This window comes from Leuciscus leuciscus (genome assembly GCF_965113295.1).
Source record: "Leuciscus leuciscus genome assembly, chromosome: 25".
Lineage (NCBI taxonomy): Eukaryota > Metazoa > Chordata > Actinopteri > Cypriniformes > Leuciscidae > Leuciscus > Leuciscus leuciscus.
The window spans coordinates 3416705-3443465 of record NC_138724.1 but is presented as its reverse complement, the minus strand read 5'-3'; the positions used below and the strand labels follow the sequence as shown (position 1 = coordinate 3443465).

Here is a 26761-nt window from a genome sequence, read left to right as displayed (position 1 = left end):
TAAGTACAAGCAAAGTAAAAGAAGAGTCACTTAATGGTCACAAGACTGGTTTGCTCTAAGCCACACTTTGAGTTTGGTTTTAAATATAGGAAATGTGGGACATTCCCTGACAGTGATGGGGATACTGTTCCATAACTTACAGGCCTTCACAGACAGAGCATTTTGTCCAAAGGCTGTTCTTCTGAAAAGCACCTCACAGTCACCTGTAGTGGAGGCCCGTGTCCTGGCACCACTGTGAGTCTTTGGTTTAAAGAAGTCCGACATGGGAGGTGGGGCTAATCCATTTAACACTTTATAAACAAAACAGGCATATTTAAAATGTTTAAAATTCTCTAGGCTTAATAGATTATGCTTTTGTAAAATACTACAAATATGGAAGGACAAAATTAAATTTTACTGTACTCGATATTCTTTTTACATGTTTTTTAAAACTTAATGTGGAATCAAGGGTCACACCAAGGTACTTAAATTTCGAGACGATTTCTAATTCTTCTCCTCTTAAAAATACACCAGATTGTTTTATGTCGCGGGACTGTTTAGTGAACATCATACAAACTGTTTTTTTAATATTGAGTAGCAGACAGGATTTAAAAAGTCATTTATTTACAGGGACCAGAGCGGAGGTCAGGATGGCAGAAGCCTCTTGAACACTTTTAGCACTTGTGTAGATGACTGCGTCATCAGCATACATTTGAAATTCAATATCAACACAAGTGTTTGGAAGGTCATTTATATATAATGAAAATAATAAGGGACCAAGTATTGACCCTTGAGGCACACCAACGGGGACATCTAGGAAAGACGATTTGACACTGTTAATATTCACACACTGTTTTCTTGAGTCAAAGTAAGATTTAATCCATTGGATGGCATTTGAAGAGAAGTTAAAATATGTCAGTTTAGATAATAAAATGTCATGATTAACAGTGTCAAATGCTTTTTTTAGATTTCAATTTACTTTTTACTTTTTCTACAAACAAACTGTTGGCAAATTCAGTCGAGTGATTGGTACGAAACCCAAATTGCATCGGATGCAAGGGGGAGTGGCTTTTATTTAGATATTCATTTATAATTTTAGCAACCCACCTCTCAGCGATGTAGTTGGCTACATTTAATTTATCACCAGATTTAAAGATTGGGGTGACTAAGGCCATTTTCCAGAAGGATGGAACAATTCTCTGCTTGAATGATAAATTAACCATATATGTTATTGGAGCAATTAAGGAGTCTTTACATAATTTTAGAGAATATGAATCTAGCCCATAAGCATCCTTTGCTTTGGAACTCTTAAGTGATCCAATGATGTTGTCTACCTCCAGCTCTGTTATTTCACACAAATTGAACACAGGCTTGGAAGGATCAACGGGTCTAGTTATTTTCTCAGGTGGCTCAAACAGTTCAGTTATCTAACAGATTTAGAAAAGTTTTGGTTAAATTCATTTGATAGAGAATTTGTTTTTTTTTTACTACAGTGCTGTTAATTTTGAGTTCAAAGTCTTTTCAATTGATTCTTTTTTTTTTTGTCTACCAAGTAATTTGGTGAGATTTTGCCAGATCTTTTTGCCATTTCCTTTTGCATCAGTGATAATATCCATGAAGAATTTTGCTTTTGCCTTTCGCATATAGGGCCCTATTTTAACGATCTGAAACGCAAGTGTCAAAGCGCAAAGCGCAAGTAACTTTGTGGGCGGGTCTCGGCGCTGTTGCTATTTTCCCGGCGGGATAAATGACTATTGCGCCAGGCGCAAATCTAAAATGGGTTGGTCTGAAGTAGCTTCATTATTCATAGGTGTGGTTTGGGCGTAACGTGAAATAAACCAATCAGAGCGTCATCTCACATTCCCTTTAAGAGCAAACGCGCTTTTTCCATAGCGGATTGCTATTGAAACGGCGGATTTGCCAGGCGCGCGCCAGGAGCAGTTCACAGCCAAGGAGAGCAACGCTCTCGTCACGGCCGTAAAAGAGAGAAGTTACATTGAAATGGAGAAACCCACCCAAATTAACTTCGGTTAAACAGGCGTATGATAATTTGGGTAAATGTGTAAGCTAGATGTATGCTTTTATAATAAATAGTCTATCTATCTATCTATCTATCTATCTATCTATCTATCTATCTATCTATCTATCTATCTATCTATCGTAATAATGTATTCAAAAATGAAAACTGCTGCTTCTGTGTAGATGAGAGAATCAAAGTGTAGGCTATGTGCGTTGTGCACACGCTACATTGATTATGGCCAAGCATGCGCCCTTAAAATAGCATATGAATAACATGCGCAACGCGCCACTGACTTTAAACTATTTTTTCCTGGTTAGTGGCGCAATTGTTTTCTAAACCTGCAAAATAGCATGAATGAACGTTTGCGCCGGAACACGCCTCCTCTTTGCGCTGAACCGCCCCCGGGAGCGCAAGTGTATTTCCTAACTTACCGACGTGCTTCTGTGGAGGGAAAAGTCCGCTTTGCGCGGGTGCAAAATAGGAATGATACATGCGTCGGTGTACAAAGTCACTTGCGCTGGGTGCAAGATAGGGCCCATAGTCTTCTTGTGCTGAGTAGTCCACTCAAACAGACAGAACTATCATTCCGTAACTGGTGCATTACATTAACATTAACAGTGTCTCTTTCAGTAGACAACACTCTTTTCCCCTCTTACTCGTTCGTCGCTCTCCCTCCCTACTTTTTCGTTTCAATCGTTGTCTTCAAATTTTCTCTCGCTCCGCTCACTTCCTTGTCCTTTGAACTCAAATGTGATTGGTTCATTCACAAAACTTTCAGAAATAAAATAAATTCACAAAACATTTGTGTAACTCTTTCTTCCTATTCTTACAGGCATTTTTGAAGCATTTTCACATATTATTATACAACAAATATTTAACATTTTAAATGCTTTATTCAGTAAAACATGAACATAACCCAATATGCATTTCTCTCATTGAGCAAAGTCATAACTTCATTGCTGATCAATGAATCTTAACTTTTTAACCTTAAATTCAATTTATTAAACTATGAAATTATTTATTCAAACTTGTATATCTTATATTAATGAATATATTTAAACAGGGTTACACTTAAATCATTACAATAATACTTTAAATCATTAGTTATTAAAATTTAATTAAACCATTAAAATGGAATCAAGAGAAAAAAAAGATAATTTGGTAAAAAAAAAAATATATATATATATATTTTTAGCACTATTTCATAGTACCCTAAACATGTAATTTATTTAAACATTTTAATTTTAAGTTATTGTTAAATTGTATAAGTTTCATGATTTCAATTAAAGTTTTTCTCAACTGCTTCTACACATTTTCAAAACTTTGCCTCTTTTTTTCTCAAAACTTAACACAAATCCAAGAATGGCACACACAAAATGCAAAACGCCTCACATCTCTTGCAAAATGAAGCACTGCATTCAGAATATCACAAAAGCAAACATCTGTCTCACGTTGCAAACACCTTTGCCATAATATTGTATTTTTGGATACATCATACACACAGTTATTCAAAACCTAAAGCTCTTCTTTCATGCGCTCCTATGTACATTTCTGTACAAGATAAAAAATAATTGGCAGAGAGATGTTGAAAAATTCACGGTAAACACGAAAGCAAGATTGAAACCAAACTCTTTATTTTTTTAATGTAAGCATTTGTGGTTGTGAATACGGTATTACGCAGTCCGAAAAACTATAACTCGACCTTTGGCCTGTTTATAGGCCTATTCTAAAGCCATGATTGTTTGGTGTTCCGTAAAGCAATGAGTGTTTGCACATGTGAGAAGTGTGTGAGGAGTGTGTGTGAGACACTGATGAATTACTGAGGCATTTTGATAGGTTGTGTTTGAAAAAGGAACTAACATTTCCTGTTAGTTTTTTGTGTTACATAGAGAATTGTGTGTTGTGGTTTGCAAAAAGTGTTTTATGTGTTTATTTCAGAATTGAAAACTTCGAAGTCGAAGGCTGAGAATTAGTGTACCCAGATTTTGGTGTGTGTGTGTCAGGTTTCAGAAATTGGGTGACAAGTAAGGATTTTGTGTGTAAGCAATTGAAAAAAGAAAACTGTAATTAGACATGCTTTAATACTAACATTTACATTTCATTGAACCATTAAAATGGGAGTCCAAAAAAAATTTAAACGGAAAAAAACAGAATACATAAAAATCAAAAAGAAAAAAAAAGAAAAAAAGAATTTGGAAAGTGGGAAAAAATAAAACTGATTTCATAGGGCACTACAAGCAGCTTTTTGTTGCATTACCGCCACTTTCTGCTCCGGACGGTGACATCACGTACCAATCCTTGGGCTGACACGGGAGAAATTTGCTTGATGGAAAGATGCACACAGTCCCGACACTGCTTTTGTTATAGTTATGGTTTTATATAGTTATATTGTCAGGGTTCTGTCACTCCTGTCTAGTTAAATTCCTGATTTTGTGACAGAGCTCTGACACGGGTTTTGTATCGTCTTACGAGCGCTCGAGACGTGCACACACTTGTCTACGTGCCTTGTTACATGTGCGGGGTGTGGTGTTTGGATCCCGGCACATCGGTCTAGTTTGGTTTCGGTTCTGTGTCAGGATTCAGACATCCATGCTCCGTGTGTTTGTCTTCTGTTGTGAGCGCACAGGATGAGCTCACGCTCGTCCTTGCGCGCTCTGTCTTGTGTTGTGTAACACACAGCTTGTGTTTTACACTAGCTGTGCTTTCATGTTGTCATGTTCTGTGTGAACACGTGGCTTATGAGTGCTCTCATTGGCTGTGTGTTCATGTCTCTTCTGTGTGAGCACATGGCTTGTGATTAGTTTTACAGGCCATGTGCTTGTGTTTTGTGTGAGCACATGGGTTGTCATGTGTTTCCTTGTGCCATGTGCTCTCCATTGTCTAACCCTGCCCACCTTGTTACCTGATTATTGATTCATTTTCCACACCTGTCCTCCCTCATTACCTGCTTTGTTTGCTCTCCCTATTTATTCCCGCTGTGTTTGATGTAGGGACAGGCGATATTTTTGGTACAATTTTAACGATACCAATACCGCTTATTTTTTTAATTGTATATGTGATTTTTTTTATATAATGTAAATTTTGTGTAAAATTTTATCATTACACTTACATGCAAATTACATCCACATGACACATACTGGCCATTAATAAATTTATTACAAAAGCAAATTTTACAACAAATAAATAAACATGTTTAAAATAATACAGTTTTTTACAAAATAATATTGATTAAATAAAATATACATTATAACATAAATATTAATAAAATAAAATACTAACAACATAAATTATGCATATTTGCAATCATTTTCAACTTCATACATATTTTTCCTATTTAGCAATATTCAGATAGACATTTAAATTTCAATGTCTTTTTATTTTTAATTGCTGATACAGTTTTTCTAATCTTTAAGCTTCAGATTGGTGTTAAGGAAAAGCAACATGTTAACATGTTTGGGTTTAAGCCGATTTGGCCTCTGACTAATTGTCTCTCCTGCCTTAGTAAACAGCCTCTCTGCTGGAACAGAGGTTGCCACAATTCCAAGGTATTTTTTTGCGAGGTTTCTGAGCAGTGGAAATGTGCTCTCATATTTTTTCCACCATAGCAAAGGGTCCTCACTTCTTGGGATCACCTTTTCTTCCATATATCTGCGCATCTGAATGTATGCATCTGTATTTGCTGTGCGATTCCCCTGGAAAGCCAATATACGTGTGTCAAACTCCTGCCATAATCCTCCCTTGGATGTTGAACAGTCAGCATCCCTTTCAGTGTCTGCAGCAGATGACTCTTGAGACACTGTCAAGGCTGTTCCTGTAGAGGTGCTTGATACTGAGGGTTCACTGCTTGTAGCCTGTCTGCCCAGAGCTTGCATCTCACTGATGAGCCGCGATTTGATGGTTTCCACATTTCCAGTCTCACAAAATGGAATGTTTCTGAACCTAATGTCCAAAAAGGTGCTGGCTGCAACACTCTAAGAAAAAAAGGTACAAAAGCTGTCACTGGGACAGTACCCTTCAAAAAGGTTCTAAAATGTACCATTTAGGTACTAATATGTACACTTTTGGTACCAATATGTACCTTTGAGGGACTAATATGCACTCTTTAGGTACAAAAGTGTACCTTTTGAAAAGGTACCGCCACAGTGACAGTTTTTGTACCTTTTTTTCTGAGAGTGAAGAGTGTAGTTGTGCTCAATGTTTTCAAAGCGTCGTTTGCATTGTGTTGCAAGCTGTAAAGCTAGAGTTTTACCATTCTGCCCAGCAGACATGCATTTTAGAGAAGCGAGACCAGATGTATGACTTTTGAAATGGTTACATACTTGTCACGGAACAGTGAACGAGAGACGAGGATACAAATGCAGAGGAGATTTATTAGTGACAAGCAGACAAGGTACAAACTCAAAGCTCAGGAACGAGAAACTCGGACAAACGAACCAGCACAAGACTTCTTCTTCTTTTCGTTTTATGGCAGATTGCAACCATGACTATAAAGGTGCATACCGCCACCTACTGTATAGGAGTATGTAACATGAGACAATATTATCATGACTATATCATTTAGAAAAAAAAAAAAAACAAAAAAAAAAACAATTAGATACTACCTAAATCCTATTATATATTCCTATATTTTTCAAATATTGTACAACTGCTTTCTGTGCATCCTTTACCCCATCTCCTGTTGTGCCTAACAAACCTTCAATATTCCACTTTCTTCCTACCTGATTTATCTTTTGATTTAATCTCATCCTCTCATCCCTATATTTCTTACAATGCAATAATACGTGTTCAACATCTTCCTTGGATCTACATTCTATACATTCATCAGATTGACTTTTACCCATTAAAAACAATGTTTTATTTAAACCTGTGTGATCAAACCTTAGCCTGGTTAAAACACTCTCCTCTCTTCTGTTACTTCTATTCACCCCCTGTGCATTAATAGATTTTTGCAATCTGTAATTTTTCCTTCCACTTTTATCCACATCCCACCTGTCCTGCCATTTTTTCATCATTTCTTTTTTGATTATTGCCTTAGCCTCTCCTTTTCCAAGGGGTATATTTATTGTATCATTTGTCCTGGTTGATTTTTTTGCTATTTTATCTGCTCCCTCATTCCCTTTTATTCCTATATGAGCAGGTACCCAACAGAATCTCACATCTATCTGTAGTCTCTGTAATCTAAATAAACTTTGTTGGATTTCTAGCATTAGATCTTCTCTATTAGATTTCATATTTTGAATACTATATAGAGCTGCTACAGAATCAACACAACACACCACTCTGTCTGGTTTTACTTCCTCAACCCACTGTAGTCCTACAATAATCGCCATCATCTCTGCCGTATACACTGAAGCCTGATCAGGTAATCTTTTTCCAATACTTATGTTCCAGCACAAGACTACAAACACCAGGAGGCTAAATAGGGGAACAAACAAAGGAGGGTAACGAGAAAGACAGGTGGGACAAATTAACCAATAATCAGATAACAAGATGGGAGGGGCTAGACAATAGACACGAGCACATGGCCCAATATAACAAAACACCCATGTGCAGCACAAGACAGGACAGGCATGTGACAATACTGCTCTGCTGAAACGTCCTTAGTGGCCTCTTCAAAGGGCCTGAGAGCTTCAGTGGCTTGGCTGAGATGGGACTATTCTTCATCATTCAAGCACAAGGTGTTTCTCCCAAGAAGACAAAGTGCTGCTATAACCGCTTGTCTTTGCTTAGACAGTCTCTCCAGCATGTAGAACACCGAACTCCACCGGGTCTCTACTGCTTGGATTAGTCTGTGCTCTGGCAGTTGCAGTTGTACTTGCACTTCTTTTAGCTTGTCAGATGCTTTGGTGCTATGGTGGAGGAACCGAACAATAGCACCACACTTCTCTAGAATGGACTCTAAACTCGTATCGGCCTTAATGGAGTCTTTCACGATTAAGTTAAGGGTGTGTGAAAAACAGGGAATGTGTTTCCAGTGGGTTTTCCGCACAGCTGAGACCATATTAGCGCCGTTGTCAGTAATAACAGCAGACCTTACTGGTAATGCCCCAGTCATCAGATATTTTAGTGAGGAGCTCAGATATATGTTGTCCTGTGTGCTGCACAGCTACATGGACTGTCTCAAGAGCTCAAGCCTGCATCTCCCAATTCTGGTCAATAAAATGTCCTGATACAGTCAAATATGCTTCAGTTGTTCTTGATGTCCACATGTCACTTGTTAAAACCACACTGCTTGCAGAGTCTAATGAGTGTTTCAGTCATGTTTTGACTTGCTCATATAGCTTTGTAATTTCACTTGACATAAAGGATTTCCTACCCGGGATATTGTATCGGGGAAGAAGGCAATGGTAATTCTGGGCAATTACCACAATAAAAATGAGGAAACAAGTATTAAGGAAAAAAAAACAACTAAATTTCCAATGGTCACAGTGTCTTCAGTTGTGCTGGTAGACGGAGCACAGGAGGGTGTAGCGCTTGAAGAAGAAACTGCAAAAATATGAATATCCATTTAGAACTTGCTCAATGAATAATGAATGCAACTACTGATGAAAAAACAAACAAAAAACCAACCAGTAGCTGAATCTCACTTTCGTTTCTCCCCAGCTCTACATCTTTTTGGCAGAGGTTGACCATCTTTGTCCTCATCAAGCCAGACACACAGCTTTGTGGATTGTTTTGACCCTCCTTCAGTGTGTCCATGCTGATCCACCTAAATAAACAATTGAGCCACAGAATAAACCTCCACCCACCAAGGTTATCTCCACCTACTAACATCTCATTATAAAACCAATGTTATAATATTACATTGTAAAAATTTAGTCTAACGGTTGTGGTCCTGTCCTGTACTGACAGATCTAGAAAACCCTTTCTACATTAAAAGAAAAGAAAAGAAAAGAAAGTGAAACGTTTTGACATAATTTTGAGTTAAACTCTCACTGGCTCTAACGTGTGAACTCAGCTCAGCACTATAGCTTGCATTTGAATAAAGACATTGAACTACTGTATAGTTGCACTTTGTTTGGAGTGTTTTCAGTTTTGCACCTTGATACTTCTTCCCTGCTATACCTCAGAGTCTATTATGGTCTTAGACCTTGTAATTAGCATGTAATTAGTATGCTTTTTCCACCACTGAGATAATGTTATTTACCTTGCACTCATCTAGGAACGCATCAACCAGGAATATGGCATCTTCGGGGTCAAGGCGATTCATTTGTTCAGCTTGGTCAAGTTATTTTTCCACACTTCCTTTTCCTCCTTGTTTACCTTTTCCTGCTTCTTTTCCCTCATTTCTTTCTTTCTTCTTCTTCTTCTTCTTCTTCTTCTTCTTCGTGGGGCCATGACATGTCAAAACCCATCAACGAGATCGCACCACACAGGAAGTTAAATGCACAGAGGATCCAGTGGATTTCAAAAGTAAACACATGGACTGATCGTAACCCGTCACTTTGTCAACATTAGTTTCTCCCGCTGCCACGGAATAATGTGTTGATCAGCAAATCAACCTCAGACGCAACGCATGTAGTGGGAGGAGGTTTGATCCGTCAGACAGGGCGAAATCGCAAGGGAGAGTCTTATGTGGAGTCTGGGGCCACAGCTATGCTAGGCGATAGCAGCAAATAATAGACTTCATTTTCCAGCAGGATTTGCACCTGCCCACACTGCCAAAATAACCAAAACCTGGTTCAATGACCATGGGATTACTGTGTAATTACTGTGTGATTTCATGTAATATTCTAATTTTCTGGGATTTTGATTTCGTGGGTTTCATAAGCTGTAAGCCATAATCATCAAAATTATAACAAATAAAGGTTTGAGATATCTCACTTTGCATGTAATGAGTCTATATAATATATTTGTTTCACCTGTTAAGTTGAATTCTTGAAATAAATCAACTTTTTGATGATATTCTAATTTTACGACCAGCACCTGTAATGAATATTAATGTGAAAAAAATCCTTCAAACTTTAAAGATAAAAGTTCATCATTTGTGTAATGCTCCTGTTGTTAGTGTTTTTAGTTCAGTGTGTTATTAATGACGTATGTTTTCTGAATGTGAATTGTTGCCAGTGTTATGGAGGAATGAGCTTATTGTGAGACATATGGCCAGTTGCATAAACTGTTAAGACTAGTCTTACAAGTTAGTCATCCAATTTTATTCTTTTAAACTGTTAATAACTTTTTAAAGTCAGTAACATAAAAACGTAGATTGGGCTAATTTGACACCGAACAGTAAGACTGATTACCCCTAACTAACTTCTAGTTGATCATACGAGTTCTTAAGACACAGTCTTAACATAATGGCTATGTTTATGCAACTGGCCCCTATATGAAGTGTTTTGTTGGTCTGAGTGAGATTAACTCTTTGTCCAAGATTCATGTTGGTAATGCAGACTGAATGAAGAGTTTTGAAAATGTGGCTTCAGTATTAAACAATGCTTGTTAGCAATAAAAAAAAAAACTGTAATCAAATAAACACTACCATGTTTTTATCAGGGTTGTTGAAGTTGTCTTTAAATGTTTGAAGGTGTTGTGCTGTTTTATTTTTATTTTCTTCATCTTTCTTAGTTTCCATAAAATCGTCTCTCAGTGCAAATCAACCCAGTTATTAGGCTAACTGAAGTAAAGCCATGCCAATCTCTAGGTATGGTGAAGGCTATGTGATGATGTGGGGCTATTTTAATCCCAAAGGCCAAGGGAACTTTATCAGGATGCATAGTATCCTGGATCCATGAAGTAACTGGCCTTTAAAAAAAAAAATCTGCCTGTCTCTATGGGAATTTAACATAGGGGTGTCCTGACTAATGTATTTTAAGGAAGAACATTCATTTATTTACGATACATTATTCATTCACAAAGAAAATTGGTGTCCTTAAAGGTTGGAGTTTTTCTCATTTTTTTAATTAAGGCATTAAGATCAATTTCCAAAAGATAATTTTTTTGTCCTCTTTTTAGTCACCTTTAGCTTGGGTGTGTTCACTTATGCTAAGCACTGTATATAAATGAACTACATTAATAACGTTTTTACAACAAAAGTTAACCACCACTGAACTTACTTAAGCTGGACTTGTCATGATCGGACAAAACTGGAAACAGTTGCAGGTTCTCAAAGCGTTTATTAAGCTCAAAAGGGTCAGACAAACAGTTCAGAATAACGAAGGGCGGCGACTCAGGCTCGTGCAGGGACTTGATGGTCTGTGGTGCGCTGGTGCTGTGACGGTGATGAATCCCGATCCCGGTGCTGGAGTGCGGTGAATCCAAGGACAAAGAACAGGAACGGCAGGAAGACACGGCAGGCGAACAAAGACACGGCAACTCCACGGGAAACACAGACACGGCAAACACAGGACCTCAACAAACAATCCCGACACTGGAACAGAGAATGGTGTGAGTATATATAAGGAATGGAAATGAATAGCAGCTGTGAACAGTGATTGATGATGATGATGATCAGCTGGAGCGCTGACAGACACGTGAGCGGGACAACGCCCACTCACACATAAACAACAACGACACGAGGCAAGAAGGAAACAATGCATTCAACAACCGTGACAGTACCCCCTCCTCTAGGAACGCCTCACGGCGTTCCCAGACTCCCTTACCTGTCGATTGTAATCATCGATAAGAGAGTGATCCAGGATGTCACGAGCCGGAACCCAACTTCTCTCCTCCGGACCGTAACCTTCCCAGTCCACCAGGTACTGGAATCCGTGTCCCCTCCGCCTAGAGTCCATAATGCGACGGACCGAATAGGATGGTTCCCCATCTACGAGTCGCGGCGGTGGGGGAACCGGGGCAGGCGGATTAATGCGGGAAAAAAAAACGGGTTTAATTTTGGACACGTGGAATACCGGATGAATTCTCCTGTACACTGGAGGGAGGTTGAGGCGGACTGCCACCGGACTAACAATCTTGGTGACAGAAAACGGGCCAATGAATTTAGGAGCCAGTTTATTGGATACGGAGCGGAGCGGAATGTTCTTAGTAGAAAGCCACACTTTGGAACCGACGACGTATACGGGAGGCCTAGACCGGTGGCGATCGGCCTTGGCCTTGATGCGCGCCCGCACACGGAGGAGAGTCTCACGGGCTCTTGTCCATGTGCGGTGACACCTCTGGACAAAGGCGTGAGCGGAGGGGACCGCGACTTCGGATTCCAGACTGGGAAAGACCGGTGGCTGGTATCCTAAACTACACTCAAAAGGAGATAGGCCCGTAGCTGACACTGGCAACGAATTGTGGGCGTACTCCACCATAGGCAGTTGCTGACTCCAGGAGGAAGGATTCCTGGCAGCCGTACATCGCAAGGTTCTCTCCAGGTCTTGGTTGGCTCTCTCAGTTTGACCATTGCTCTGAGGGTGAAACCCGGAAGACAGACTGACCGTCGCCCCCAGTAACTTACAAAACTCTCGCCAAAATTTGGACACAAATTGGGGACCCCTGTCGGAAACCACGTCTGTCGGGAGGCCATGTAACCGAAAGACGTGATTAACGACTGCAACCGCTGTCTCCTTGGCTGAGGGTAATTTGGGCAAGGGAACAAAGTGGGCTGCCTTCGAGAATCGGTCCACCACGGTTAAAACTACCGTGTTACCCTGGGAGGGTGGGAGGGCGGTAACAAAATCTAGAGCGATATGGGACCAGGGTCTCGAAGGCACCGACAGCGGTTGGAGTAACCCATCTGGGGGTCGATTAGACGACTTACCAATAGCACAAACTGAGCAAGCCAAAACAAAATCGTGAACATCGCGAGCCATAAGCGGCCACCAGAATCGTTGTTTGACCAAATAGAGGGTGCGACTAACTCCTGGATGACAGGCTAGACTAGAACAATGGCCCCACCGAATAACGTCTGGACGTAGTTCCTCCGGCACAAATAAGCGGTTCGGTGGGCACCGGATCGGGGGCGTTACCCCTTCTAGAGCCTTCTTGACTCTCGATTCGACCTCCCAAGTGAGCGTAGAGATAATTAGGGTCTCAGGAAAAATACGCTCGGGAGTAGGTGCGTGTTCGGATCGATCAAAAATACGCGACAAAGAATCGGGTTTGATGTTTTTGGAACCCGGACGATACGAGAGGGTAAAATCAAAACGGCCGAAAAAAAGTGCCCACCGCGCCTGCCTGGAGTTCAACCTTTTAGCGGATCTAATGTACTCCAGATTCTTATGATCCGTCCAGACAATAAAGGGTACCCCGGACCCCTCTAACCAATGACGCCATTCTTCCAAGGCTAACTTGACCGCCAACAACTCCCTGTTGCCAATGTCGTAATTTTGTTCAGCTGGTGATAAGCGATGGGATAAAAACGCGCATGGATGCATCTTGTTGTCTGAGGGTGAGCGTTGTGAAAGAACTGCGCCTACCCCCACCTCTGACGCGTCGACCTCCACCACAAACTGACGTGAGGAATCAGGGGCGATTAAGATGGGAGCCGAAACAAAGCGGCTCTTGAGGTTGGAAAAAGCAGTCTCGGCTGCTTCCGACCACCTGAACGCAGATCTGGGGGAGGTCAAGGCAGTCAGAGGTGCGGCTAGTTGGCTAAAGTTGCGAATAAAACGCCGGTAGAAATTGGCGAACCCCAGAAACCTCTGTAGGGCCTTACGGGAATCTGGGTTTGGCCACCACAGCCTTAACTTTGTCAGGATCCATACGCATACCCTCAGCCGACACGATGTGTCCTAAGAAAGGAACCGACTGTGCATGAAAAGCGCATTTCTCCGCCTTGACAAAAAGCCCATTCTCTAGCAACCTCTGGAGTACTCGTCGGACGTGCTGCACGTGTTCCTGGAGAGACGAGGAAAAAATCAGAATGTCATCCAGGTAGACATAAATAAACTGATCGATCATGTCTCGCAGCACGTCATTGACGAGTGCCTGGAAGACTGCGGGACTGTTGGACAAACCGAAGGGCATGACCAAGTATTCAAAGTGCCCCCTAGGGGTGTTAAAGGCAGTCTTCCATTCATCCCCCTTCCTGATACGGACCAAATGATAAGCATTACGCAAGTCCAGCTTTGTGAAGATGGATGCTCCCTGCAACCTCTCGAAGGCTGAAGACATCAACGGCAAAGGATAAGTATTCTTTACCGTGATGTTGTTCAGCCCCCGGTAATCAATACAAGGTCGCAGCGATCCATCCTTCTTCCCCACAAAAAAGAACCCCGCCCCCGCTGGAGATGAGGAAGGTTGGATGAACCCGGATGCTAGAGAATCAGAAATATATTTCTCCATAGCCTCCCTCTCCGGAACCGAGAGTGAATAAATCTTGCCCTTAGGCGGAGACTTACCTGACAGTAAATCTATAGCACAGTCGTAGGGAAGGTGCGGAGGGAGAGAAGCAGCCCTTGACTTACTGAACACTTCCCTCAGGTCACGGTACTCCGCGGGCACGTTTGATAAATCCACTGCTTCCTCCTGCAACACAGGAACAGAGACAACAGAACAGGCAGACACAAGACAAGAACTATGACATTCAGCGCTCCAGGCTGATATGGTTCTCTGTTTCCAGTCAATGCGGGGGTTGTGTTGATGGAGCCAGGGGTGACCCAAGACAATGGGGGTGTGATGGGAGTCCGTGATGTAGAATGATATTGCCTCTGCATGGTTTCCTGAGGTGATGAGTGTAATGTTCTCGGTGGCCTGGGAGATGGTGGGTAGTGACTGTCCATTGAGTGCATGTACAGTGATTCTCTGGGGAAGTGTTCTGAGTGAGACTTGAAACTGTAGTGCAAAGGTGCGATCCATAAAATTACCTTCGGCCCCAGAGTCCACCAGTGCGGTGCAGTGATGATCGTGGACAGACCATCTAAGTCTTCCCGGGAGGATGGTGGATGTGGATGAGGACTTTTCGGCGGAGATCCCACCCGATAGTAGCCTCATACTTACTATCGGGCTTGACCTTTTACCGGGCAGTTGTTAGCAAAGTGTCCCGCTCTCCCGCAGTACAGGCAAAGGCCAAGGGATCTCCGCCTCTCCCTCTCCTCCCGGGAAAGTCGAGCTCGACCCACCTGCATGGGCTCGGGATCGGAGGGACCGACCGCGTCCATGCCACTGGACCACTGATGTTCCACCCCCCCACGAGGCAGGCTGGGTGGAGCGCGTGGTCCGACCCGGGCTAGTCGGGCGTCCACCCTCAGCGCCAGATCGATGAGTCCATTCAGTGAGGGGGGTAGGTCCAGGGCGTAGATCTCCCTCTGGACGCGGTCGGCCAGCCCATGCAGGAACCTATCCCACTGCGCTTCCTCGTTCCAGCGACACTCGGCCGCCAGGGTCTTGAACTCAATGGCGTAATCTGAAACAGATCGTTCTCCCTGGCGTAGATCAGACAAGACCCTGGCAGCCTCTCTTCCCGCGACCGCGCGGTCGAAAACTCTTCTCATCTCCGAAGAGAGCGCCTGGAACGAGGAACAGCATGGTTCTTGATTCTCCCACACCGCCGTCCCCCATAGTGCCGCTCTCCCAGTCAGTAGAGTGAGTACGAATGCCACCTTCGTCTCCTCTCTCTCAAATGTCCGGGGCTGGAGTGCAAAATGCATGCCGCATCGAGTCAAAAACGGCCGGCAAAAGTTAGGCTCACCAGAGTATGGCTCAGGAGTCGGAAGGCGAGGTTCCGACTGGGAGGCGGGCATCGGTGGTGTGGGAGGGACGGGCGGTGCGGCTGGCGCAGCGGGAGGTTGCAGCTGTTGAAAACGCTGGGTCAGCTAGGACACCTGCGTGACGAGAGCCTGAATCGCGCGCGCCGCTTCCCCTTGATGACGGTCCTGAGCGTCCATCCTTTGAATACTTGCACGAACAAAGTCATCCATTGTTGCGGCGGCGGCACCTGCTGCTTCCATGGATTGGTCGGATTGTTCTGTCATGATCGGACAAAACTGGAAACAGTTGCAGGTTCTCAAAGCGTTTATTAAGCTCAAAAGGGTCAGACAAACAGTTCAGAATAACGAAGGGCGGCGACTCAGGCTCGTGCAGGGACTTGATGGTCTGTGGTGCGCTGGTGCTGTGACGGTGATGAATCCCGATCCCGGTGCTGGAGTGCGGTGAATCCAAGGACAAAGAACAGGAACGGCAGGAAGACACGGCAGGCGAACAAAGACACGGCAACTCCACGGGAAACACAGACACGGCAAACACAGGACCTCAACAAACAATCCGACACTGGAACAGAGAATGGTGTGAGTATATATAGGGAATGGAAATGAATAGCAGCTGTGAACAGTGATTGATGATGATGATGATCAGCTGGAGCGCTGACAGACACGTGAGCGGGACAACGCCCACTCACACATAAACAACAACGACACGAGGCAAGAAGGAAACAATGCATTCAACAACCGTGACAGGACTAGGATGATATTTTCTTCTAGATCTGCTGTACAGCAGAAACAAACTTTGTTGCATTATTTTCCTGTTATCACTGTAAAGCTGCTTTGAAACAATCTTTATTGTAAAAAGAGCTATATAAATAAAAGTGACTTGACTTTGTGATCCTCCATCAGCAGCTGCAGTTTCTCTCAGCTGTATCAGTGCAGTCACTGTGACGTCTGACTGACAGAGGTTTTTGTACGACTCTTTATCACTGTGTGAACACATCACCACTGCTGTGATAACTCTGACAGTAATAATCTCCTGTATCTTCAGTCTGGACTCCACTGATGGTCAGAGTAAAATCACTGCCAGATCCACTGCCACTGAATCTAGATGGAGTTCCAGTATAACGGGTTGATGTCACATATATGAGGAGTTTAGGAGCTTCTCCAGGTTTCTGTGAGTACCAGGCTAAGTAATATTGATTACGACTCCTACTATATAAAGCCACATCACTGCTGGTTTTACAGTTTATTCTGACTTCTTCTCCTGGTTGAACTGCTGGTATTGATGGACTCTGAGTTACAGTGATCTGTCCTCTACACTCTGGAAGAAAACACAAACAAAAATTAAAAAGATATATATAACGATATACAGTATATGATAAATATATACATTTAACATTTTAAAAGAACTAATAATTATTGTAAAAACTTATCACACAAACCTTGAATAAACAGTGCAATGGTCCAGATGAAGATGTTGATTGTGTTCATTGCTGTAGTTTAGTCTTGTGTGATGATGAAGATTGTGTTCTGCTCTCAGTCATGAAGTGTTAAACTCACAGCACTATAAACACTCTCAGAGCACTGAAGCATGTGCTGACAATGCAAAGAAGTGGGCAGGATTTACAACAGCTTGTGCTGATAACAAACTAATATACACTACATAGAAGATTTTACTTTCAGAATAATGTTATTGAACCATTTAGTGATTAATTGCACATATTCAGTAATTATGAAATATTTTTGTTTATGTTTGGTAGGCTGATAACTGATGACTCCAGTGTTTGACTGGAGAATCCAACGAAGATATTTCTAGGCCACTGAAATGACTGGAGAAACATGAGTGTAGATCATTTTAAACATATGTGTCAAACTCAATAATTATTTATTTATGCTTATAGTTATGTACACCTTTAAAAGCATGTTAACAATGAGAAAGAACAAAATAAATCAGTTTTACTATATTTAGAGTAATAATAAAAAAGTCCATTATGGTCTTTGGAATCAATGTTGACATGTTGCTCTCTGGGAAATATTTTCATGATATCTATTTATTCCCACATTTTCCACACGCATGAAGTTCATCAGGACTCATAATCAGGTCATTATATATTAAACAATGTGCATCTGAAATGTTCAGAATTATTGATTCATTTATTTGAGCTGCAGGTTTTTCTGTGAATCATGATGATTGATCTGCATATGAAGAACAGAAGCATCATTATGAGAAACTCCACAACATCATCCATGATCAAAGAGGTCAAAGGTCACCTCAGAGGTCACAGCTCATCAAATATATTTCTTTAAACAGTGTTATATCAGAAAGCATTTAGTCAAATCTGAATGAGTGAGTGTTGAGAAGAGCTGAGGATCTTCTAATATCAGTGTGTTGAAGTGTTGTTTCTCTCTCTCTGCTGGAGTGTGTGTTCACTCGAGTGGAATAGAGGTTTTTGTACGAGCGTTTCATTAGATTGTACCACTGTGGTACACATTCGGTGGAGGAACTAAACTGGTGATCGGTAAGTCTGTCTATTTAATCACCTAATAAAAAAATACAATTTAGATTTCAGAAAGTGTTTTACAGTGGAAACAAGATTTTTTTTTCGTAATAATACAATAATATACAATAATAATGATTATTAGATATTGTGGTGAAACTGTATCTGAAGCCTTTATGTATAAAGCATTATGTATGTTTTCATAAATAACTATAACACAAGTTAAAATGTTTTATGATATTTGCAAATTCCTTGTTACGTCTAAAATTGGTTGTTTGTCACGAGTTTTGGTGTATTATAATTTTTTTGAAGGTGTAACAATGAATAGATAATATTATAATGTGTTATAACTGCAGTTATAATTAGTGTTCAGTAAGTCTGTCTATTTCATTCTTATAATATTCCTAAACATACAAATTATAACAAGTTGAAACAAGAACAACATTTATTAATGATAATTATTATTACATATTGTGTTGAAACTTTACTTAAAGCTGTTAATGCATTATTAAGTGTTTCATAATGTATGTTACAATGCCTTACACTGAAAAAAATGATTTATTGACTTAGTAGAATTTACTAAAAGAAATTATGTTAATTGGTTCCACATAATTCATTTTAGCTACATTTAAACAATTGCATTACGTTGAACTAAGTTCAACTTGATGCATTTGTTTAAATGTAGCTAAAATCAATTGCGTGGAACCACTTACGATAAAAACATTTAGAAAATTCAGTGAATTTACTGAAATCATTGAATTTACTAAAAAAAATTATCGTAAGTGGTTCCACGCAATTGATTTTAGCTACATTTAAACAAATGCATTAAGCTGAACTTAGTTCAACGTAATGCATTTGTTTAAATGTAGCTAAAATCAATTATGTGGATCCAATTAACATAATTTCTTTTAGTAAATTCAACTAGTCAATGAATCATTTTTTTCAGTGTATATCTTATCATAAATAACTGTAACCAAATCTAAAATGCGTTATAAAATTAAACATTTCATTGTTTCATCTCAAAAGGGTTGTTCTTCATAAAGGTGTATCAATGAATAGATAATATGTGTCATAACTGCTGTTACACTTATTGATTAGATCATACATGCATTTTAATGTATATAGCAATGCATAATTGTAATTCTACCGATGATCGTTATAGAAAAAAGAAATGCCATTCCAATCGTTTAGCAAGCGCTCCCAAAATTTGAGGTCTGATTCGAATGATGAAAACCGAGACGAAAACCTTTCGTCTAATTGGATCTGATTTTTTAGGTGGCTGAGTAAATTTAGGTGGCCAAGTAGCGAAAGCATATCACGCTTTGATATAGCTTGTAGAGAGGAAAAAGATTCCAGAAAAGACCTGATTCTTAGAAGCTTTTCGGAGGGAAGAGAAGCTTGCATTAGAAACTGTGTCGAAATTCCTAGAAATTCTAATGAAGTAGAAGGCCCATGGTTTTCTCATCGGAGAGGGGAACACCGACGTCGCTAAAAATCTGTTTGAGAATATCGAGAATTGAAGATTGGGAAGATGGAAAATCAGCAGAAAATCGTTGAGCAAATGTAAGGCGAATGGAAGCTTGCAGACATTCAGCAGGATCCAACACAGAGCTTCAGAAAGGCTATTGAAAATATGGGGGCTACTTCTGCACCCGAATGTGAGCCGTACTGCAAAATAGAATTTAGAATTCCATTTAACTCCAAAAAGTGGCCAGTCAGAAGGGTGGATTGGCATCGTTTAAAAGTGTCAGTGATATCAGCTTTAGCTAGCCAAGCACCTTGACCGGAAATCTTAATTAGATGGATAGCGTTATCTACTGAGGCATAATGTAAAGAGAATGGTGTTAGAGGTATACATTTGTTAACACTCGCTGTAGTGGCAGAATGAGGAGAAGTCATGTCAAAAATATTAAGTTAGTATTTCCGCGTTGCAACGCCTATGGAATTGATGCGGAAAGTCGAGAAAAGAGGGGAAGCAAAAGGGACGATAACGTATCCTTTATTGACCTCTTTTTCTAGCAGATTAGTGACCACTTCTGGTTCAGTTATGGCTGATTGCAAATTTTTAGCTATGAAAGAGGTGGTAAGATGGGAAAGGATGCCCACCCGAAACCCTTGAGAGAAGCCGGTGATTATCAACAAAAGTTGGATAAGGGTGAGAAGAGAGGTAGCTTGAGAGAATTGGAACGTTAATGGGGGTTGAAGGGTGGCTTTTCAGATTTTTTTCTGGTAAGGGGCTTTTCTACATTGAGAAAAAGAACAAACAGATTCATTGAAATTAACACAAGGAAAAACACCTTTGGCATCTGTGACATAGCGTTTCCTGCTATCATATGGAAACTAGGGCTGTCAATCGATTAAAATTTTTAATCGATTAATTGCATGATTGTCATGAGTTAACTGGTGATTAATCGCACATTTTTTTATTTGTTCTAAATGTACCTTAAATTAATACTTTTCAAGTTTGTAATACTCTAATCAACGTGGGCATGGATAAATATGGATGCTTTATGCAAATGTATGTTTATTATTGAAACCATGGTCAACATAGAGCATGGAGAGACATGTTTCAAAGGTCATAGATGTTTTTCAAAGAACTTGTTCATGTCTATTAGACACATGTAGAAAGAACAAAGAAATACCAGGTTCCCATTACTTCTCTTTCTTTGCACTGAGCAATTAACACAAACATGTTTAGATTTTTGCATGACAGGGCAGCTCTTCTGAAAATGCTAAATGTACATTTATTATTTATTATTACATTATAGTTTGTCTCTCTCTGTGCCCATTTTGATGAAGCTAAATTCTCAATAAAACTGTTTTCATTGGTATTTTTTGCTGTTTCTGTTGTCAAACAACGCAATGAATATGAAATGGTGACTGAAACGCGACCCATTAAAACATAACCAGCTCTCCCTTCCAAGATGTTAATCTGCAAAAAAATCCTGATAATCGAGCCGTCGTCTGGTGAAATCAAATACACATAAAATAAAGACAATATCTGTGCTCTGATTTCGGCTATACTTGCATATAAAATTAGAGAAGCAACATAAATTCTGTTTAACTGAATTAAAGCGCTGCTCCTCTCTCCAGCGCGAGACGCAGAGAGAGAGAGAGAGAGAGAGAGAGAGAGAGAGGCGCGCGCGCGTGCTGGGAGAGCAGTGCCGGCGGTACCGGTAGATTCTCAGAAACTAAATAAGGTTTGGGCGCTTTGTTGAAGGGAAAAAAATCGCTAAATGGGTCTGTAATGTCGCTAAGTTGGCAACACTGTGTATCTCCATTTCTCCAACTAGGTTTTGGGCCACGGGTTAAACAGAAAATACGCGCTGCGTTAATCGAGCGTTAAAAAAATTAGTGCCGTTAATATGATTTTGCATTAACGCGTTATTAACGCGCTAACTTTGACAGCCCTAATGGAAACCTTACGTTTTCAGCACCATGGACAGCGTGCAGCGTTTGACTGGCGAATGCTTTCGGGCAAAATGGAGCCGAGTGTCCATGAGAGCTACAAATGGTACAGGCCACCGTTTTTTGGCCGCCGAAATGACGAACGAACAGTTCGGTGTCAGTAACAGACCAGTCTAGTCTGGAGTTATAGATCGAAATGAATGAAGCAGATTTGGCAGAGAAGGACTTGTTAATGTACCAATTAAAGTCTGCCATCAGAGCTAAATAAAGATCCAACTCTTCCCTCCGATCTAGAAAAACCTGACACAAGATGTCTCTGAAAATGCTGAAAGCAATAACACATTCTCCGAATGAAAGATTTCGTTGTAATCTCGGATCAGAAGTTTTAAGAAGGACTGCCACGTCACCACAGCCATTTTCCTGTCAGCAGCAGGTGAAGGAAGCAGGCTTTGTGAGAGACTTTGAACTGCTTGAAGAAGATGAGTGTTAACTCCAGCAGGCTCGGATGAATCCAGAGAAGTAGAAGTCTGTGCATGCAGCATTGTTCTTTTTGCAGGCTGTGGTGATGATGATTTGGCAGTTCTCTTTCTGCCGGCTTGTTTTGCCTGGCCAGAAGCAGAAAAGGTGGCGGGACTAGAAGTAACAGACTCGGGTGGATTACCCAAAGTATCACTGAAGACGCGTGCTGTGCCGTGCTGGAAGAGGAGAGGGCAGAACGAATTCTGAGTAGTCACAGAAGGAAGGCTTATCGTTAGACATGGCGGTTAGCAGCTGAGTGCGAGCAGTAATTGTTGCGTCAGCATCTGCGAACTCAAACATTTGTAAGTATTGATCTTTTATACAGCAAGTATAAGGACATGATTGGATAGACTATTTTTATTGTAATAAATAATTACTATAAATTATTGTAAATAAGAATAATAATCCCATATGGAAAATGTTTCCTAAAAGCACCTGTGATTCTTATATGTTCCAACAGAATATTGTAAGGGACATATATGCTGCAAAAACCACATATATAAATTGCATAATATTAATGTATTTTTAATCATATTATGTCATATATGTCCTACATACAACTAAAGCCATATAGATTTTCATGATGTAAAAACATAGGAAAATTATACAGGTCCATGCTGGACATTCATATTAAATTAGCATAATTTAATATGAATGTCCAGCATGGACCTGTATAAAACACAGTGCAGTTTACCAATCAGTATAAGGCTGTACTTCACTCATGCTTGTTCTTATCTTGTCCTAAGTCGAGCCCTATGCCTGTAGTCAATCATGGTTATTGTCACGAACGCCAGTGAAGAATCCTCTGTCGGCCACCGGAGGACTCACTCTCCTGAATATTAGCATTGGTTTGAACTACATTTCCCAAGAAGCCACATACTGGGACTGATTACTGCACACCTGATCTTCATCACCAGACTATTTAAACCCTGCCTGTTCATGCACAATTTGCGAAGTCTTGTTTGCCCCGGCTGCATTTCTGAGCATTATCTTCTGATTGTATCTTCTGCCTGTGTTTGGACCCTGCCTTGGATTACCGTTTACGACTCTTCTCTGCCTGCCCTTGATCTCTGTTTCACTTGGACTCTCACTTCTGTTGTTAGCTGCCTGCCTTGACCTTTTGCCAGTTTTGACCACGTTTGTAGTTCTGTCTCTGATATTGTTGTTTGCCCTGGTATTTTGACCCACGACTGTTTGTACACTGAGCTTGCCCCTTTGTTAAATAAAACTGCACATGGATCCTAATCAGTCTGAGTCTACGTCACAGTTATATACTGTATAATCAGCCTTATGAAACACAACATTTAAACTACACACACATGCACACATTTTAATTACAAAATTATTTATTAGAGTGTATTCTACAAGATACAGTTGCATATTTCACATATCAATAGTTTTCATTTTAAATCCTGCATCACCAGATTTCATTTTCATTTGTGACAATTTCTCTAAACTTTATCACAGTACTACTATGGTATACAACAGTTCTGTTCTTAACCTACAAACATAAAACTTTCCTAAATGTCGAAGTGATTCTTATGCTTATCACTCTAAAAAATAATTCAGTTGCTTAGTAAATATCACAGTAATAATTAACTTTATTCACTTAATAAAATCTCTGAATATCATTTACTTGATAGTTTGAGTTGAACATACCGAAATAATTGACTAAAACTCCAACAATTAATTTTGTCTGAAATTTACAGTTATATTTAAGTTTGAAGTTTTTCACTAAAATAATTTAGTATTTGACTAACCAATTATTTATTTAAAATACACTTAGCTAATATATTTGTGAAATTTCCATCACAATATTTGAGAATGGATAATTAAACTGATCTGTTTCAAGAACCACAAATATTACTTAAATAAAATCAATATTATTAATATTTAACACGCATAAGAAATTGATTAAGTTTACTCAATTAAAACAACGCACCCCTCCCCCACCCTCTGACGTGACGACAACTCAACGGTTGAGTGAGCACGCGCTGTTTGAACTCTCTCCAGTCCAGAACAGTTCTTCTCTCCTCAGTCTTCACTCTTCAGTCCAGAACAAGCGTGCCGCACAAGCCCTGAAAAGTGAAGCCAAAACGTCTCGATCGCCCCCCGGTGACTGGTCCTAGTATAGGTCATAAGCCCCGCCTCCCCGTATTATTCAACGGGACGTGAGACCAACTAAACAATTAAATTACACTTCAAATATCTTTTTTCCAAAGGTGGTTTACACCCAGGTTGTACGCTGATGTAAGTTCAAGTGTCTGTATCAAAAATAAGTTAGTTATGTGTTAGTCATTTTTAGTTAGTTATGTGATGCCAGGTTCTCGAGCGAAGTAGTCACTGAAGCACCAACGGACACTTTTTTGGGATCTTCGTAGGACTGAGGAAATTGTATTTACTTTATTTTAACAAGCCTCTTGTCGTACTGCAATCAATTTTTTTTAAAGTGTGCAGAAAGCACTCTCCCTGAGTGCATTCTGCGAGAGTGAGGGCGGAGCGTTGATTTCGCGGCTTTACTTCCTGCTCACCACTGCGCAGGTCTGGTCCCGAGATCGCTACTGCGCAGACTCAAGTTTCAATATGTCAGCACCATATCGGGACACTGGCGGCTTAAGTTCTCATCAATGGAAGAGAGCGAAGGGGCGTCGTCCATCTTTTTTTACAGTCTTTTTTTACAGGTTCCAACCAATCACCGACAGGGGGAGGGTGTTGTGAGGTTTTGAGCCAGCTTCTTCTTCAGCTCCGACTTCTTCTTCTTCAGTGCACGAGCACAAAACCTCACAACCATAGATATCATATAATAAACGCTAGATGTCTCGTCCGCGCTGATGGCTAATGGAGGTCGACGTCCGCACACGGCGGCCATCTTGCCACAGGGTGCTGGCTCACTCATAACATGGTGCATGTACTTTTAAATAACCATAACTTGCTCAATTTTCTACCGATTTTCAAACGTTTTGGTTTGTTATAAACATCAGAGATGTAGCTATGACACTGCATACATATGAATAATTATAACAATGGACTTCCATATGAAAGAGTTATAGCCACGTTAATAACGTTTTTAAGAAACTAAACCGTTTGTAAATCCGTCAAGATTTCAGCGAGATAAGAGGATTTGTGTGCGTGCTGATCACTCACCTTAATTCACAGCTTCCCTGTGGTAAGATGGCCGCCGGTGATGCCGGAAGTGACTCCGCCGTAAGACATCTAGCCTTTATTATATGATATCTATGCTCACAACACCCACCCCCTGTCGGTGATTGGTTGGAACACTATTTGTTTTGGTTTTGAGTGGTTGGTGAAACCAATTGTTTTTGTGTGCAGATCTCAGAGCCTAGGCTGCCTACAGAGACGCGGTTTTTTTGACGGCATGCTTACGGGGCGGGCAGCTAGCGGATCGTTAGGAAAGATTAGATGAATGTGATTTTTTTTTTTTCGGGCCTGAAATCACTGATACAACCTTTAACTACGACAGGAGTCATAAGGATTCATACATGCATAACATAAGCTTTAACTACATGTTAGTACATGTTTGATAATTAATGCATTAATTAACATATAGGGGTAAACTCAATCAACCTCTCTTTTTTTTTTAATTAAGGCATTAAGATCAATTTCCAAAAGCTGATTTTTTAGTCCTCTTTTTAGTCACCTTTAGCTTGGGTGTGTATATAAATTAACTAATATAAATTAACTAAATGTATATAAATTAACTAAATTAATAAAGTTTTTACAACAAAAGTTAACCACCACTGAACTTACTTCAGCTGGACTAGGACGATATTTTCTTCTAGATCTGCTGTACAGCAGAAACAAACTTTGTTGCATTATTTTCCTGTTATCACTGTAAAGCTTTGATTATATAAATAAAGGTGACTTGACTTTGTGATCCTCCATCAGCAGCTGCAGTTTCTCTCAGCTGTATCAGTGCAGTCACTGTGACGTCTGACTGACAGAGGTTTTTGTACGACTCTTTATCACTGTGTGAACACAGCTTTACTGCTTATTTCATGGTAACTCTGACAGTAATAATCTCCTGTATCTTCAGTCTGGACTCCACTGATGGTCAGAGTAAAATCACTGCCAGATCCACTGCCACTGAATCTAGATGGAGTTCCAGTATAATGGTTTGTTGCATCATATATGAGGAGTTTAGGAGCTTCTCCAGGTTTCTGTGAGTACCAGGCTAAGCAATGATAAACACTATTATACACATACACATTACTGCTGGTTTTACAGTTTATTCTGACTTCTTCTCCTGGTTGAACTGCTGGTATTGATGGACTCTGAGTTACAGTGATCTGTCCTCTACACTCTGAAAGAAAACACAAACAAAAATTAAAATTATATATGATGATATACAGTATATGATAAATATATATATTTCACATTTTAAGAGAACTAATAATCATTGTAAAAACTGTATTACACAAACCTTGAATAAACAGTGCAATGGTCCAGATGAAGATGTTGATTGTGTTCATTGCTGTAGTTTAGTCTTGTGTGATGATGAAGATTGTGTTCTGCTCTCAGTCATGAAGTGTTAAACTCACAGCACTATAAACACTCTCAGAGCACTGAAGCATGTGCTGACAATGCAAAGAAGTGGGCAGGATTTACAACAGCTTGTGCTGATAACAAACTCATATACACTAGAGTTACAGAATCATGACTTTATTTAGTATTTTTATTGTGACTCCTGAGACACTGAGGATGTGCAGATGAACGTCCATCTCTGTGTCCAT

General features: G+C 40.3%; 1 long non-coding RNA gene and 1 gene segment (V, D, J or C); both read right to left on the bottom strand.

Annotated features, from left to right (window-relative positions):
* The window catches only part of LOC309490514 (Ig kappa chain V region Mem5-like), a 243030-nt gene that overhangs the window by 210503 nt on the left and 5766 nt on the right, over positions 1-26761 (bottom strand).
* Positions 8080-16933, bottom strand: LOC309490603. The gene is made up of 4 exons (XR_014202750.1): positions 16328-16933; positions 9147-11047; positions 8570-8708; positions 8080-8485 (listed from the first exon to the last, which is right to left on the bottom strand). It is a non-coding gene; the product is annotated as an uncharacterized lncRNA (long non-coding RNA).